At 42.1% G+C, this 17,191-nt stretch overlaps 1 protein-coding gene across 5 annotated transcripts in view; it reads right to left on the reverse strand.

Moving 5' to 3' along the window:
• PRDM2 (PR/SET domain 2) overlaps positions 1 to 13,310 on the reverse strand; it is a 118,463-nt gene extending 105,153 nt beyond the window's left edge. For 4 of the 5 annotated variants that reach the window (XR_014251775.1, XM_082417035.1, XM_082417039.1 and 1 more), the window contains exon 1: positions 13,181 to 13,310. The gene's annotated coding sequence lies outside the window, so the exon portion shown is untranslated. Of the gene's footprint in view, positions 1 to 7; positions 10,723 to 12,272; positions 12,539 to 13,180 lie in introns of those variants that run through there. The other variant, XM_082417036.1, reaches the window with a different exon arrangement.
• Positions 13,311 to 17,191: the final 3,881 nt, after the last annotated feature.

The following is a 17,191-nucleotide window of genomic DNA, read 5'->3' on the forward strand; positions in this document are numbered from 1 at the left end:
GACGTACCTGTCTCTAGATAACAACTTATGAAGATGGTCCTTTCTGCAACGTTCTCTCTTAGGAGTCATTTGATGTCATTCATAATATATGAAAATCATGAGAGTAGCACTTCCACTGTAATATTCTTGTTTTCAGCATGTATACATACACATCATTAAGCATAATTCTATTTCTTCACGAATTTACCTATATTTATGTTTCCTTCCTAGACCCACAAGACTCTGCTCACATTGTAACTTCATGTTCTAACTGCTAATAAACCAAAGAAAGTATAATTCAGGGACATTATTCGCCCGAGAATATACCTGCCACTGGGCAGATAGCCTGCCCACTATCCTAAAGAATAGTGCTTTGACGTTTCACCCCATTTCATTAATATGGATCGTTTTGGGTTTTTTTCCTTGAGCTCTTTAACCACACTCACCTGGATCACCTTTAACAAAGGCACTAGATTTAAGCTAGGGCCTGGTCACCTGAACTGGTTTTTACTCATAACTGGCACAGGGAATGTATTTGATAACTTGGAATTTGTTAGAGAGCTCAGCGCTATACAAATATAAACTTTTATGAAGTAAATACTCAGTGAATACAATTTCAGAAAACTGGTGGTTAACCCATGAAGTCCATTCCTTTAAATTTTAACATTAAGCATCTTTCTCACATATTTTTAACATGTCCTTCCTTAGTATATACATCCTTTATTGAATATAATCCATCCTTTTCTATGAGACTTGAAATCATTATAAAGTTTAAAATGTGTATTTGTCAAACAGCGATGAGATTAGTGGCCCCTGAGGCGTGCACGCCCGACCCCCTCTACCAAATGCCTACTGACAGCCGTACAATTCCACCAGGAGGACCCTGTGTGACACCTTAGGGCCCCAGAAGTGAATGAAATGGCAGGGGTTTCATCTGCCCTCTCACTAAACTTTCAGAGGTGGATTTACTAACGTTGGCCACGAAGAGTTCGCTTTGAGAAAAAACCTGCAGTAAAAAGCAAATGTTTTAATGAAAAAGATCTTTGGAAAGATGCTTTATCATTTCCTTTGGTTTGTCTTTTCCTTCTCACAAGAATCATCGGTATCATTTCTGAAGCTTCTTCTAAGACTGGCAGGCACTGTGCTACCGTCAAATAAATCAGCTCTGTCAATTTTCACAAGGTTAGTCTCTAACGACACAGACTCAAGGAAGTTAAGGTAACTCCGCCACAGTATCATAATTTTGGTGTCTGCTATGGCTTCTTAACCATATTTCACCAGCTTCTTACTCTTGCCTCACCTCGTACCTACTATGTGCCAGGCTCTGCTTTTGAACAGTGAGCACACGGATCCCTGCCCTCTCAGGAAGGAGACCACAGGAAACAAATAAGCAAGTAAAATGTGCAGTAAGTCAGATAATGAAAGTGCTTTAGAGAAAAATGGAGAGGCACGTGGAGAGGAAGGACAGGGAGACGGGGGTTATAAACTGTCTCTATCTCATTGCCTGTGAATCCATCAGTATGGTCAGAGAAGGCCTCACTGAGAAGGGACACCTGCTAAAAGCTGGAAGGAGAAGAGCTGAGAGTCAGGAAGGGATGCGGGAGGAGCATCATAAGGGAGTAAGACTGTACACAGTAGACGAGAGGCCTAGTGCAGGAGGTGATGGTACAGGGCGGAGAGGGGAACAGGGGAGGCAGATTTAAGCACAGGCTTTGCAAGGTAAGCGCTGTTCACCAGAATGGCTATAGCTTTTCCAACCAGAGATGGAAAGCCACTGGGAGGCTTAAGGTGGCAGAAGTGACCTAGTGTGACTTAGATTTAAAAAGAGACTGTAAGGGGGTAGGGTGGAAGCAAGCAGACCTCTTAGGAGGCTAATGCCCCAATATAGGCAAGAGATGATAGTGCCTTGGGCCAGGTAGCAGAGGAGATATGAGAAGTCATTGGATCCTGGATCTATTTTTAAAATAGAGTCCCCAGGATTTGCTGCCAGATTCGATACTATGTATGAAAAAAAGAAAGGAAGTGAAGGATGACACCAGGGTTTTTATCCTAAGGACATGGAAGAATGGAGCTGCCATTTTCTGAGATGCTGCCTCCTTCTTTCCATCTGCTTTTCATCTGTTTTTCCCTCTTTATTTAAAACATCTTCCCTTCCTTTTCCTCCCGTTTTGTAGTTGCTGGCTCACAGGCACAAACCAAACCACTTAGATACTGTGACATCTAAAAATGAATAACTAAAATATTAAAGTAGTGGAAACATCTTAGTCTTTCATTTATCTCAATGAATCTTTTTCTTAATAAAAAAGTTACAATATAATTCAGATATTAATAATCTTCTCTCTGACTTTCTACACTGTCTGTTCCCTCTCTGTCCAAATAGGAATGCACCCATCATTTCTTTCCAGACTAGAGGATCTTAACACCTCTTTCTTTAAGGGTTCACAATGAGCCTGTATGCTTAGAGCCTCCTCTCCATCACTTCTAATCCTAATTGCTAAAAACCAGACCCTCATTTTTTTTTTCTTTCTCCCTCTTGACTCACAACACTGTCAAATTATATATCTGAAATATTTTACAATAATCAAAAACAATGCAAATCTGACACTGACTTCTCAAATGATATTTTAAATTAGATATATTAAACTATACTAAAAACAAGGGATGTTACAAGAAAAGAACTGAGATTTTAGCAGTCTCTCTCAACAGAGGACCACTGCATTTTGAGCTGGAGCGCTCTTGTGCAGGACCGTCCCTTCCATTAAGGCCACTCAGCACTGCCCTGCGTAATCAATGCCAGCAGTCCCTCCGAGCATTTTGACAACCAAAAATACCTACACACATCCCCAGATACCCTCCCAGTGGAGAACCTCTGAACTGTAGTAATCATGTACTAGCTACAATATGATAATATATTTTAGAGCAACTATAGATTCTAAACACTGTCATTGGAATAACTTCCTTAAGATTCCTCCAGGATTGCAAAACCCCTGTGGAAGTGCGTGGCAATTCTACGTACCTTTCATATTCAGTGTTGACTTCAATAGCATTGATTTATGTACCCCGTTATCTAACTCAGATATCTCAAGGTCTGAGTTTTAGCAAATCTGAGAACTTGAAGTATCAATCCTATCAGTGTAGAAGCAGAGAGAAATCTTTCCACACCTATCACCGAAACTTAATAATTCTATCAAACTTTAAAAAATGCTTAATAATTAAGTGCCTTCAGTTTTCCAATGGTAAATAACGAAAATCTTAAAATCCCTAGGACTTCTCTGACCCTGGATTCTGTCTTAGTTTCTTTTTTGGATTTCTATGCCTGACCAAATCTTCTTTAGTATGTCTACATTTCCCTTCTATTCTACCTGTTGACGTTTTTCAGATAAAGTATATTAGACAGATATACAAATTTAGAGCATGTGAATTTCTATCACCAACTATACTTTACTAACAGCATACACTCTTACAAAACTAAGAGCTTGATCTTGATTTTACAGATCCAAGGTTTTAATAATATACATGTACTTAACTTTTCAAGATACTGCTTTCAATTTCTAGGGCAAATCTTCATTACAAATATTTAGCTTAATAATATCATAAAGATGATTTGATTATACATGATCAGTATGAATACAGCAACAATAAAATAATTAGGGTCTTTATTCAAATGCCAGTCCCTTAGAAAGTCAAGACAACCTCAGCAACTGTTAAGCTGCTGTCATCTGACATGGAGGCCAGAGACCAGAAAATCTAGAAATATGCAGGAAACCCCATAGAAATATGCCGTCCCAGGGTCAGACCGGCTCTGCAGCCCCAGCCATACCTCTATCACCCATCCTCTGAGATAAGGCAGATTAAAAAAAAGATAGACACAAACTAACATTAATGCAATACGTCTAACACGTCAACCTGTCGTACCTGTCCTTTGCAGACTTGTGAAGCCTACAAAACTATATGAAAAGCCTTTAAAGAAAAAGCAATAGCAGATTCTTTAAGATTAGTTTAAGTCTGGGAGGAAAGGGAAAGAATTAGGAAAATAATTATTTGATTCGCATATTCACCTATAAGTTACTGATAATTACTTTACAATTATTCTTTTGAATCAGTTTAGATCTTTTGGGCTATTTGGAAGATAATCAAATTTGCAACATTCACTTAGAGGTCACTAATATTATAATTATACTCTTAGATTACAAAAAAATCCCACATTGTAACATCAAGACTCGGAAGAAACTAACTTTTAAGATTCAGGAAGCAACACATAGCTTACGGACAAAGAGTAAAACAGAAATAAGAGAACTAGCATGACTGTATCAAAATTTTTTAAATCATAAATACACTGAAAAATGAACTAGATGCCAAAAAAAAGTTTTAAAAATATCACTTTGTAAAAGGAGTCTTGGAAAGTTTATGACCTACAGAAGAAAAATTATTCTAAAACTAATCACTACATAAAGTAGATCTCTCATGGTAAATGAATATCATTGTAGTAAACACAGAGATGATTAAGCTTTTTGCAGAGTAGATTTACAGTGCTTAACACTGGTAGATTTACAGTGTTTAATGCTGATCTCAGCTTTCTCAACCAAAAGATTCTTGCAATCCAGAAACTTCTAGAAAAATAATCAAAATATCTAAATTACGCCAACTTCTCAAACGCAGTTTTTATTAACAAACACAGCTGATGTACTCACTATAAAAAACTACCATTCATAATTCCTACCAGAAGAATGGAATCACCAAGTTACAATCTATAAACTCTAGCTATCAATATGAAAACTTTTAGCATCTATTCGTTGGATTAAGCAAAAGCACATAATTCATAAATACTGAATCTGCCTAGGAATTTGCTAAGTGAAAAAATCATTCATTTTCCTTTTCTGAAATAATATATAAATTTCACAAGAATAATCATCCAGAACATCCAGTTTCACACTGAAAAATATACCCCCAACTTTCCTTTTAAAAAGCAGACTATATCACCAAATTAAATAAGCTAAAGTGGAAAAAATCAAAACTGGTATGTTTATCTTTTTCAGCATAAGGAGTCTGTGTGTGTGTGTGTGTGTGTGTGTGTGTGTGTGTAAAGAGACTGAGAATACGGCAAAGATTTGGTCATTCTTTGGTAAATCAGAGAATATGAACTCTTACTGCTTTAAACGGCTCGTGTTTCTTACCCTCTAGAATGATTTCCACCCAAGGCAAAAGGCAATGGTATAACAAAGCATATCACACAGAGGAATTTCCCCACCTAAAGTGTATATTAAGAGATACAAAGACAACAGGATGCTCACAAATAAACCAGTGATTTCTCCATTCAATAAACTGGTTTCCTCAATGAGGCCCAGAATACCACAGACAAATATCCCAGAGCCTGATTCCCCAAATTCATAGAGCAGTGTCCTGACACCAACCTAAATAAGGAAGCAGAGTTTAGAGAATTTACTCCAGGTGAGAGAATTCGATATTGACAACACAGTTTCCACAGAACTGAGGGGAAAACCAGAAGGTCCGCTGTTTTGAATGGCTTCAGAGCCACAGAGCTCCAGTGAGACAAGGTTGATTAGAATTTTTGTTTGAAACATCTAAGTTAAACAACACCACAGTAGAATGTTAAATAAGAGACCAGCAGATAAACTAGGAGAGTACTGTAAATCCAAATTTAGATTATGGCACTTTAGGGTTTTTTTCTTCCCCTAGAATATCTCTCCTTCACTTGAAAAAAAAAAAAATTAAAAGGACATTTTTCAAAAAACACTGCTCCAAGCATCCACTAACAAAGAGCTAGCTTAGCAATAAATGTATAGCAATTGCTGGTTACTTATCATTTACCTGGTGATCTTATGGATGGCTACAATTACACGCTCTCCCCATTCTTTTGACTAAATGTATACATCTATGTCATTATATTACACTGAACGTTTAATTTATTACATCAAAAATTTCAGGTTTTGTTTAGGGTTTCTACAATAATTCCACAAATGCTTTCCATTTTTCCATCTTTCCAGCCAGTCCCTGCTGTCTGATGAGAACTGCACAGATTCAAGATCATTATCACAACTCCCATCTCTCCCCAGAAAAGGACAGCTGAACCAACTGTTGACTGTATAATCTACAAAACAGCATTAAACTCAAAGAAGTTCCTATGAAATGATACTTTTCTAACATTTTCCCTATGTTAGATGTGTAAAAACTTTAAATTATTATAAAAGGAAAATTGAGTCGATTCTTTCCTAACACTCAAATGCCAAGCTTCCAAATCAAACACAAATTTTCTAAAAGCAAGATGCCCCATGATAGTTCACTTCACAATTCCCAAAATAAAATGAGTTCTCAACTGACCCCTTTGAGTTATTTTTCTTCTACTGGAGTTGCCAAAGCAGATGGTACTTATGTGATTAAACATTTAAAACTGATAGATTTTCAAGAACCCCCAAAATACTTCTGAATCTCCTTTAAAAGGGAAGGCTTCAGTAACGTGAGGCTCTTGTCCCGGCTCTCAAGTATGCACTTTCTCACTTTCTGAGCATTAATACAGTCACCTTACAAGTGGCTGCTCGGAGCTCTTTTGGTTTTTCCTACACGATAAAATACATAGGAAAACTCACCCTCCACAAACTACACATAAATGACAAGGAGGCTTCCGAAATTCGTAAGTGAATAACATAGAGCAAAATCACAAGTTACACCAGATAAAGTGACAACTTAAACTATATTTCACTAAGATGCCGGGCTCACAATCACCACAAGATTCTAGGGGTCTTTTCCCAAGAGTTTATTATTATTTTGGTAGGGAGTGACTCTTCTACTTTAAATAAAACTGAGGTTTGGAGCCTATCCTCTAAATATGTAACTATTCCTGTTCTCAAGAGCATTCTAAAATAACAGCAACACCTACTGTTTGCAGAGCAATGTCTGTGTACTGCTCTACAGTTTAAGAAGCTCTGCACACACATGAATTTTTATTGTTTAAAGGGAAGGATGCTTCCTCAGAATAAATTATTCGTGGTTCTCTTTTCAAGGTAAAGAGGAATGCCCGCCCCGCATGTACGATACAGAGGATGAGAGACAAGCCCTCGGTGCCATCCACTATAGTAAGCCAGCCAGTGCCACTCAAGTGAGGGTGTGTGCAGAGCAGTGACAGGCTACATGGGATAGTTCCAGGGGCGTTTAAGTGCCAGGTTAAAAGTAAACTTGGCCTGTGGGTAACGTTCCCCAGGTAGTGAGGGAGGAGTTATTATCCACCAGCCTCCCTCCTGACCCACTCCACAGGCCCTGAGGGTCTTCAGAGAAAGACGGAAGAGGGATTACTTAAAAGCAGAGCCAGTGAACGTACGCAGGCAGGCGGCCAGGGAAAGAGCCTGCTTTCAGAACTGCCCATCAGCAAGGCAGCTTCGGCTACCTGGGGTGGGCAACGTGCCCCAGAGGAGTTTCTGACTGAGAAGGGCCACAAACAAAGCAATGCCTAACAGTTTAGGAAGGTTAAATTGATAGGAAAGAGTGAGGAGGCAGGAGACGAAAGGGCAGCCAGAAAGACTGGGGCCAGGCAAGCCGGTTAAGAATCTGGATGATGAGCGATAAAGGTTTGAAACACAGATGATAGCTGAAAAGAAACAAAAAATATGACTAGCCCTGCAGAGGAAGAATGAACAGAATGTGTTTTCTAACTGAACAGGAGGTAAAAAGAGATGGTGAAGATGAGTTCAAAATCTGGAATGTGACTGAAAAGAAGAATGTGTATATTTTAAAGACAGGGCAGCCAGCAGTAGGGATGGTATTTAAGTGGAAGGTGGTGAGCTCCATTTTAGAGACTCCGAGGAGAGGCCAGACATTCAGGGGAAGCTGCATCCATCAAACAGGGGAAAAAAGTCCCATCACAGACTGCCTTCAAGGTGGGGGACAGAGATTGAGAAGTCTTCAGCCACAAGGGGGTGCCTAGGGACAGAGGAAATCGCCAAGAGAAAAAATAGCCAGAGAGAAGAGTAGAAGTTGAAGGACTGGGCTTGGTGCAAGGCGTGGGAAAAACTAGGAAAAAAAGTCACCCCCTCCACCATGTTCAGCAGGGGGAGGGTGGGATAGGCCAAAAACCTTTAGGACTCAGAGGTAGCTTGGAAATGTTTCTCTTGAAAATAACTGTGCCATGTTATCCCTCAATACCTATTACATTAAACAGGTATCTAAGAAAAATGCTATTAATGTTTCTGAAAAACCTAAAGTATCTCAAATTGCTCACATATTCACCTATTCTTCTTAAAACATCCCAGGAAAGGACAGACGTAATCACTGTCCACACTTTTCAAACAGGAAGAAGAGAGAGAGGATGACTGTCATACCCCTACCACTGCCAGAAACAACGAAGTCCCTGCGCTTGATCTGTGAGACGGTTTACCCTGTATATCGAGGTAGCGCTCAAATAAATTACCAGGGAATTGCACTGATACAATATTTATCTCCCAAAACAAGTGACCTGACCTGCTCAATAACCTCTAACAGAGGTAACAGACCTTCACAATGAAGAATCTAAATTCATCCCAAGAGTCCTTCTTTTTCAAATTCCTACTTTTAGATGTACTTCAAAATTAGGCCTTTCAGAATTACGGCAAAGTCCCTAAAATAAGACTCACGGAATGGGAAACATTTAGAATCTCGTTTTTATACTGATACTCCAATTTATGCCTAATTTACACTGCCTTAATAAGGTCTTATGAAATGTGCAGAATTCATACTGGTATATAAGGGTTTGGTGATTCTCACAATTCTTTTCAAACATTGATGGCATCATTTAAATTATTTGAAAATGCCACAGAATTTTCCCACCAGAGTTTAATGAAGTCTTAGTGGAACTACTCATACGCACATGTAAAATCTGTAAGTTTCGCCAATTTCCAGACAGGCTGTCCACCGTAATCAAACTAACAGTTGCGCTTAGCTTTCCACATTTCAGGCAAACTGTGCCAAGAAGTAATTTAGCTCTTCCAAAGCAAAGCCTATCATATGATTTATTGCAAGAGCTACAAAATACGTTTTTCACCAAAATGGCTGGCAAATATATAAGTATTCAGTGAAACCTCCTTTATTGCATGTTCCAAAGGACTAATAAATGAAAACAGAGTAGATGACGTGAACCAAGACCCTAAGAATAAATATTATATAGTACTGAGAAAAATATTATAAGTATAATTCACTCCAAATGAACCAGATTTATTACATACAATAACTCTAATACATGCTTCAGGGAAGCCAGGGTGGGGAATGAAAGGCATTCTCTTTAAGAAAGAATATTTAAATGACACATGCATTCATCCCAGTGCATGAATGTGATTCTGTACATTCAGATATTCTGTAATTCAGAAAACCACCCCATTACCAAATGTGGTCCAAGAGCACGTCTCTTCTTTCTGCTCTATTTATCTGTTAAGTTCTAAATTACTCATTATTATTATTATTACTATTACTACTGATTAAATATTACTTATGCCATGATAAAATTTCAGTCTATACTATCTGTTCTTTTAAATAATTCAAATAAAGATTTGACAACTTATACTTTTTTTCCCCAGGGGAAGTTGCATGTTTGCCATAAAGATCAATAACCTATCTCTAAATTATAAAGTAATAAAGTTAGTAAGCACTTCAAAAGTAAACTTTATTTCTTCAGGACAAATTTATCACTTTCAGTGCATAACCCTGAACTGGTGGTTTAAAAAAAAAAAAGATTCTAGAAAAACTAGACTTCTATCATCAGTTTTTAAGGGGCTGCTTCACTAAGTCTCATTTTCTAGGAGAAAAGACCATTGTTTCCGTGTTATTCAGTATAACAGACCACAAGCTTAAATTATTCACCAGGTATCAACTCTATGCAAATTTATTTAAAATTCCTAATAATTTAACCTACATACTGGGAACACTGATCCTATGTCATGAAAACTCCTCCGTAGTTTCCAGGTTACCTCACGTTGCTTTACCTCTTGCCACGAAAGGGACGCCAAAGCAAAATTTCTGAAAGTGACCGTTCAACAAAGTCATAAAACCAAACTCAGGAAAGAACTTCCACAGTAGGTTCATTCCCTGGCTTCAGTGGGGACTTGAGGTTAACCATGCGTTGAATAGTATATTCTTCCAGTTCTGTGACTACAGAGATCCCATAAACCGCTTCAATGATTTAACCACCCAGTCTGATGGACCTTCCTTTAATGCAGTGGCTGTGAACTGGGGCGATTTTGCCCCCCCAAGGGACGGACATCTGGTAATGCCTGGAGACTCTGTCGACTGTCACACCTGGTAGAGGTGCCATTGGCATCTGGGGGGGTAGAGGTTAGGGGTGCTGCCAAACATCCTACAAGGTACAGGTCAGCCCACACAAATTACCCAACCCCAAAGCCAACCATGTTGAGGCCAAGAAACCCCGCTTTAGTGGAACCTAACTACTGCCTTCAGATGATTTCATCGGCTCTAACTATAAGCAACTAACTTCAAAAGTAAAGAGCCGGAACAGGACCCCAGACCTCTCACCAAGTGCTGGGAGGAGCAGAGCGTAACTGAGGCGCTCCAGGCAGAGGGCACAGCCCCGGACACACGTCAGCAGCGTCAGCAGCAGTCTCTGTCGGGCAACATCCCCATCATTTGGAAACTCCCTGGATCTACACATTGCCACACAAGCTTGACAATTTTCCCCTGCTGTCCACCTACTCCCTTTTCAGTCCCCACTGTGGAGTTTTCTAGTGCAGCCCACAGGCTTTTTTTCTTCTGCACGGGGATTAAAAATAGCATGAAAAGCAAGTCAGAAGACATGAAAATAGTAAATAACCCAAGGTGCTTTCCATCCCGGAAAGTCTATGATTTAACAGGACTCAAAAGGTTTGTAAATCAGATCTGGAACTTGAAAAGAGATGGGCAGCTTAAAGAAACAGTCCCATGAATAAATAAACATCTAACGTAAAATAATCATCAAAAGAATATTCGTGCAGATGTAACTGCACAGACCCGGCTGAAGGAGGAGAATAAAAGGGAGCTGAAATGGAGTGCTATTTCTTAAAACTGCATTGGCAGGAAGAATGCGTGTTTAGAGGCTAAAAAACAGAATTTACATTCTCACGTATCTTAAAAGATGACAGAACTTTAAAATTCACAATAGAAAAACCTTTTAAACAAATCTTAACGAAAAGAAAATCTCAGGCTATAGAAACCTTACTGATCAATACAGAATTGATAAATAAATTATGGCCAGTGCATATATGACATGGCCATTAAAAATCACATTGAAGAAGATTCAGTGGCTTGGATATATGCTCACAATATCATAAGGGAAGACAAAGAGTATATATGATATCAATACTGTAGAAAACGTAAATATATAGAAGTGAATAAATATATACAAGGAAAGAAATACACTCATGCACACCAAGAGAGACAGGGAGGGGGGAGGACGTCTGCCAAAATGTGAGGAGTGGGAAGGGAATGGCTGATTTCTATTCCTTCTTTGTGTTTTTCTCCATTCTCAAATTGTACTACAGTGAGAATCTTTTGTTACATTTTGTACTTACAAAACGAATATCAATACATTATTACAAATTTATACCGAATTGTTTCAGGAACTGGCCACAAAATGAGAAAAAACCAATGTGAATGTGCCAACTTTTCAATGAAAGAAATCACCTTCAGAATCAACAAAAGCGAACCTCTATTGAGCGTTATGATTACATGCCTGGCACTTTTCTAACCACTTCAAATGTATTAACTTATTTAAACCAAACCAAAAAAGATGTGTAAAAAGAGCCCTGGAATACCAGAAGCTGTGAACAAATGTTAGTCCCACTATGAATTTCAATCTCAGTTTCCATCGCTTGAAATGAGGGAGTCGGACGATCTTTAAAGGTCCTCTCAAGGCTACACTGAGATTCTACATGTAAAAGAATGTGGGCAAATGAGTGTAAGTTAGCTTCTGGAGAATGAAGGGGCAGCTGCATGCCATCTCAAAGGCAAGACCCTACTAAAAAGGAACATACGATATGTCTCTCAGTTCCCCCTCCTCAATATTTGTACAGCACATTTCATAACATGTTAAAAAAACAAAAACAAAAACAACCAACGTTTAAAGGCCTACATTTCCCCAATACTTGCACACAACTGATCAAACGGAGACGAAGTCTGGCATCTTAAGGGAATCACTGAGAGGTTCCGTTTGTTAAACACGGTGGTTGCTTTTCTGTAGTAAACAAAAACTTTAAGAAACATTTTAATCGCCTTCTGGGTAGGACCATTTTAGTGTCTTGATTAGAGGGATTTAAAGACTTAACTGGGATTCACCAAAGGGCGTTCCACCTCCGAAATAAAACCAAAACCCCAACGCAACGCTGAACGGAAGATGAGGGGCCAGCATGCGTGTCCTCTCTGGGGAAATTACAGCTGCGTAGTTGAGGGAACGTGGGCTTCCCGGGTCGATGTGGGGTTATTCCCGGTTCAGCGGTTCACGTGTGGGTCGGGAGCAACCACGGAGGTGTGCGAAAGACGCTGACCTGTTTGGTCTACTTCGTGTCTCACTTGCCACCATCAAAAAACAGGTTCGTGGGTATCTTTGGTAACAAAATGAGTAAGAGAGAACTGCACGTCTGTTAAAAACACCGGTGGGTCTACGATGGGATTACCGAGGGAGAACACTCCCAGGCTTAAACCACACTTTGTGGATTGAGGAAACACAAAGACGCGAGACACAAAACAAATTCAGAACGCAAGTGTGAGAGACACGTTCGGCTGCAACACAAAAAAGAGAAGCAAGACGACTTGAAATTGGAACGGCCCTGGGACCCGCGGGCGCCCGGGGTCCCGCTGGAGTCGCAGCCGCCCGCCCGGCGCCACCGCCCCGCAGCCCACACGCGTCCTCCCCGCGGGGCGCGCGGCAAACCAACAGCGACAAAGCGGACCCCACTACTTCCCGGCGCCGGGCCCCAAGGCCGGGCCGGGGTGCTCGTCGCGGGACGGACTGACCCCGGACCGCCACCGGGCTGCCGGCGGGACGCGCCTCGTTCCGGGGCCCCCGCGGGCGCGGGACACCGGAACCTCGGAACCTCGGAAGGGGCGCGCCCGCTGGCCCGCCCGGGTCCCCGGCGTGTGGCCCCTGCCGCCTCGCTCCTCGCGGGCAGGAACGGGAGTCCCGGCGCCGAGCCCGCCGCCGTCCCGGAAGCCACCCGCCCCGGCCGCCTCTTACCTGCGCCCGCCGCGCCCCGCGCCTCACAGCACCGAGAGCCGCCGCCCGAGCCGCCGCCGCCCCTCCGCCGGCCCAGGAGCCCGCGGCCGTGCCGCCGCCATCTTGGCTCCGGTCGGAAGTGACGTCGGTTGGCGCCGGCCGCACGGCCTCGGGGACCCGCTCTACCCGCGCGGTAGTCTAGGGCCGCGACCCCCGGCTGAGCAGACCCCAACGCGCCGCTGCCGGAGGGCCCAGACCCGGGCCGCACACACCTCGAGGGCCCGTACCCGGGCCGCCGTGGTTCAGAGGCGTGTTTGCCCCGGGGCCCCGACCTCTGTTCTCGCGGGCTCGACGACCTGGGCCGCACGGACCGCGACGCGCGCCATCCTCACGGGGACCCCGCGGACCCCAGCGGTCAGCGCCGGGGCTCGCCACCACCAGTCTGCCCGCGCCAAAGGCTTGGGAGTCTGCGCGATCGAAAGTTACTGCAAGACCCCACAGCCTTTAATAAAAGGCGGAGGGCGAAGGAAAATGGGTTCATCACGACATCCCTGTCAAATGAGTAAACACAGACCCCATTTTTCGCTCTTCCCTAAAGGACCAGTCTAGCCTCCCCCCAAAAAGATCCAACTCCAAGAGGGTGGATGCAGCTGGGTTTATTTGCTCATTCATTACAAACAAGTGTTTCTTGCCTGCCCGCCATGTGTCTAGCACTGTGCTACGTGCTGGGGCTACAGCACAAAACATGACATTGGCCTTGTCCTTGCGGAACTTATGATTTACAAACGAGGAAGCCAATAGACAGCCTGGGTGACAACGAATGACTGCTCTCATGGAGATGAACGGGGTTGAGTTGGAGATGTCTGTCTCGACATCCAAGGAGCGATGTGTATCAGACATCTAGCAGGCAGTCGGCAAGGAGTCTGAAGTGGGGGAGAGAGGTGCAGGCTGGAGATGAAATAGAAAGTTGGGGGTCTGTCGCGTATGGATGGTATTTAAAGCCATGACCGCTTCAAGATAAAGCCTTGAGAATGAAAGCAGGAAGAATCTAAATGAAATGGGTGACATTAGACTCCGTGGAAAGGCCCCACCGTAAGGAGGAGACACACTAAAGCGCAGTTACTCTTTGGAAACTTTTGAAGGAGCACACAAATCCGTTTATGTAACTAGGGTTTAATTTTAAGAAAACATGGTGAGTCAAGACGTATTATCATCTTACTGTGAAGGGATGGTGCTAACGACCTAGTCAGGTATAGTGAACAAATGAAGATAATCTCATCAGATAAATTTTTATCAAGGTCTTAAAAAGTGACAGGGTCAGCGCAGAGCCTTAGAAAAAAATAAAATCAGACCTCAAGCGTTTACTTATTTCTTCCACTGATATTCAAGGGAAAGAGACCCTAGATTTAAGAGATACTTGCATGCATGTCACTAAGTGTGTACTCTGCTGTGATCAGAGCAGACATCAGACTTTTCCATCCCTTACCTAAATCAGTGCCTCCCAACGTGATCCATGCATCGAAATTACTTGGAGTATCTGAAAAAAAAAAAAAAAAGAAAGTGAGGGAGACTCAACCGTTCCATCCACAGTCAAAACACCAATGTACAAATCAAAAACCTTTTTAAAAAAGCTATATGCCACGTGGCATTCAATAGAATGCAAAGGAAAATAAAGGAACATTAAGCTAAAAGTGACACAGTGAACCAGAACATGTACTACATAGCATCATGCCAAGAGATGGTTGACAGAGTAGTCAGTGGTTGTCCTCCCTGTCATTAATCTAAAATGACTGGGTGTTTTAGTTTTCTGTAGCTCTTGCAGCAAATTACCGCAAACTGGGTGGCTTAAAACACCAGAAATATTGGGTCGGCCAAAAGGATCGTTCGGGTTTTTCCATAGCATCTTACGGAAAAACCCGAATGAACTTTTTGGCCAACTCAATATATTCTCTCACAGTTCTAGAGGCCAAAAGTCCGAAATCAGTGTCACTGGGCCAAAAATCAAGGCATCAGCAGGACCACACTCCCTCTGGAGGCTCTAGGGGAGAATCTTTACTTGCCTGGTCCAGCTACTAGTTGTTGCTGCCAGCGTTCCTAGACTTGTGGCTGCATCAGTCTTCAAGGCCAGCATCTTTAACTCTGCTCCATCTTCACATCACCTTCTCCTCTGTGTGTGGTTGGAGTTCCCTCTACCCTCCTCTTCTAGGGAAACATGTAATTGCATCTGGGACCCACCCAGGTAATCCAAGATCATCCCCTCATCTCAAGATCCTTCACTTAATCACATCTGCAAAAACCTCTTTCCATAGGGGACTAGGACGTGAACATATCTTTAGGGGCAATTATTTAGCCTGCTACACTGAGTATATCTTCAGCTCTCCTAAATTCCCCCCTTCATCAGCCATCGTTTATTTTTCATCTGCATATGTTTCTTGAACATTTTCTATTTTTCAACTTGTGCCACTGCTCAGGATAAATAATTATATATATATTGTCAACTTAATCCAAAAAAGATACGAACTATTGATAATACAATGTGATTTCATGAATGTTTATTATCTGATATGCTAAATATTACTCTTTTGTCTCTTTGAAAAGGTGAAAGATATTGCTAAAGGATGAGGGAAGGATTTTGAGACATTTCATCACATCTCATGGGCCATTTCTGTATTAGGGGGATGGAAATATAAAGTGCACTCTTTGTCTGGAGCTACAACGGGGATGAAACTCCACTTTACACAGATACGTCTAGCACAGGTCCCGGCCAGTTTTGTACCTTGGCATGACGTACCATTACGCGGACAATCATCACCATTCGTCATCCCGGTACCCAGAACAGTGTCTGGCATGTAACAAACGCTACATAGGTATTTTTAGTGGGAAAAAAGTCTTCTCCCTCCCTCTTCTGATGTGGCTGGATTTGAGCAAGTATGTGTGGACCAAAGACTATGTGATAAGAACTATCCTCACTTTACAGATGAGGAAATGGAGGCCAGGATAGCTAAGTTAGCAGCAGAACCAGGTTTTGAACCTAGACAATTTAGCTCCCTGGTTAGCTGCGGGCTTAACAAGTAAACTCTACTCCCCACGCCACACCCCCCCAACAAGAAAAAGCTTGAGAACTGCTACAGGCAAGTCTGCTACTACACGCTCTCAACTAGTTATTCCTCAACCAAGATAACTGGGGTAGGAATTGGGAAGTATTTTTTTTTAATATCTGCGTAAAGAGACCATTCTAAATACTCTCCCTGGACTGTCAAGCAAGAACATCAGGGGGAAAGGGATTAAGTGTCTAAGAGCAACTGCATCAGATGAACTCATATCTTGTTCAAATAATACATCACTTACTTTTTAAAAAATACTGAGCCCCCTTTCCTCCTGAATGAAAGTTGTTTTGAATGAGATCCAGAGTCTCTTCTTACAGTGTCTCCACCTCACCTTCCCCACTCACCATCCCTCTGTCAAGTCCTTTACCCAAGCAAGGAATGGCATCTGAGCAAACACACCAGCAACCAGAAGATTCAAAACTTGGATTCTGGGTTCAGATTAAAGACAAATGAATGAAGTTCAAAGATAGAAACTCTGGGGACTAAAGATACAACTTATTGCATGATGGACTCTTTTGGCTGCATAGTTTCAGTGCAAAAACTGCAGCCTCCAAATGTCTAGACGAATCTTAGCAGTGGTGAGGTTTAAAGGTAAGAAGGGGAAAGGAGGGAACCTGTATTGAGTGCCAGTCTGTGCGGGTGCTTTATACTACATTCTCACGTAATGCTCATGACAATGACAACAGTGGCTGCTGTTTTACAGGTGAAGACACTGAAGCGCAGACTGGGGGGGGGGGGGGCACAGCTGGTGGAGAGGCAGGGTTCAAGGACTCGTCCAGGGTCAAAGTCCACGATCTGTCTACTGGCCAAGCTGCTTCCCAGGCATCAAGGTGCTCTTAGCACTACACTCTCTAGGCACTAGGGAGAACACAGAAGGACGAAAACGCCACCCTGCATCCCAAGAACTTAGGGTCTAGTGGAGCAG

Source organism: Balaenoptera physalus (assembly GCF_965194825.1).
Source record: "Balaenoptera physalus genome assembly, chromosome: 1".
Taxonomy (NCBI): domain Eukaryota; kingdom Metazoa; phylum Chordata; class Mammalia; order Artiodactyla; family Balaenopteridae; genus Balaenoptera; species Balaenoptera physalus.